Source organism: Podarcis melisellensis, assembly GCF_964234715.1.
Source record: "Podarcis melisellensis genome assembly, chromosome: 16".
Lineage (NCBI taxonomy): Eukaryota > Metazoa > Chordata > Lepidosauria > Squamata > Lacertidae > Podarcis > Podarcis melisellensis.
In genome coordinates this window covers 28,788,455-28,790,173 of record NC_138533.1, presented here as the reverse complement: position 1 = coordinate 28,790,173, position 1,719 = coordinate 28,788,455, and positions in this window count along the sequence as shown.

Genomic DNA, 1,719 nt, shown 5'->3' with positions numbered 1-1,719 from the left:
ACTAAAGATGGGGTTAAACCAACATAAGAAGCTGTTATATATGGAGTCAAACCACAGCTGCACCCAGTTCACTATTGTCTATCTATCGCTGAGCTATGCTCCCTTCCACAGCTACACCACATACAGTCAGGAGGATAAAAATATAAACTAATAGGCAAATCCACACCACAAATTTAAAGTCCAGTCAGTGCACAGGACTTCTGACGAAGAACCTTGGGAATTCTTTGGCTCTGATAACAGTGATGTTATGGGGATGCGGGTGGCGCTGTGGGTTAAACCACAGAGCCTAGGACTTGCTGATCAGAAGGCTGGCAGTTTGAATCCCCACGATGGGGTGAGCTCCTGTTGTTCGGTCCCTGCTCCTGCCAACCTAGCAGTTCAAAAGCACGTCAAAGTGCAAGTAGATAAATAGGTACCGCTCCAGCGGGAAGATAAATGGCGTTTCCATGAGCTGCTCTGGTTCGCCAGAAGTGGTTTAGTCATGCTGGCCAAATGACCCGGAAGCTGTACACCGGCTCCCTCGGCCAATAAAGTGAGATGAGCACCGCAACCCCAGGGTCGTCTGCGACTGGACCTAATGGTCAGGGGTCCCTTTACCTTTACCTAGGACACCTGATTTTTGACAAAGAACCTTGGGAATTCTTTCGCTCTGATAACAGTGATGAAAGGAGCAGGCCATAAAGCGGCTCTAGAACTCCCGGAAGCTCCTATTGTATTGTATTTTGTACATTTATATCTCACCTCCCCCTGGCCCAAGGTCACCCAGCGGCTTCATGTGGACTAGAACCTTGGCCTCCAACACTCTAACCACTACACCACACTGCAGGGCGGCCGACTTGAATAAAATATGGGGGGGCAGGTAATCACCACATAACTGATCACATGATGTGGAACACACACCATTTGAATGGCTGTTGTTGTTGTTTAGTTGTTTAGTCGTGTCTGACTCTTTGTGACCCCATGGACCAGAGCACGCCAGGCACTCCTGTCTTCCACTGCCTCCCGCAGTTTGGTCAAACTCATGCTGGTAGCTTCGAGAACACTGTCCAACCATCTCGTCCTCTGTCGTCCCTTCTCCTTGTGCCCTCCACCTTTCCCAACATCAGGGTCTTTTCCAGGGAGCCTTCTCTTCTCATGAGGTGGCCAAAGTCTTGGAGCCTCAGCTTCAGGATCTGTCCTTCCAGTGAGCACTCAGGGCTGATTTCCTTAAGAATGGATGCGTTTGATCTTCTTACAGTCCATGGGACTCTCAAGAGTCTCCTCCAGCACCATAATTTAAAAGCATCAATTCTTTGGCGATCAGCCTTCTTTATGGTCCAGCTCTCACTTCCATACATCACTACTGGGAAAACCATAGCTTTAACTGTACGATTTGAATGGTAATTCCCATCAATTTGAGGGGGGCAGCCCCCTCAAATATTTTAGGGGGGGGCGAAAGGACCTCGGCCCCTAGGAATTGGCTCTTACGCCACACTGGAAGCAAATATTTGGTTTAGTTAGCTAAGGGTGCTGGGAGCTGTAGCACGTTGGCAGGGGGAACTACAGTTCCCAGGATTTATTTGGGGGTTGACGAGGGGGAGGGAGCCACGTGCTCCGAACGGGCGCTGGAGATGGGGCCCTTAAACTAATTCCAGCTGCCTGCCTCTCCCCCCCCCCCGGGGGAAAAAATCCACCTTAAATCCCAACGCGTCCCTGCTTTGTGCAGTCAGGGGGCGCTGC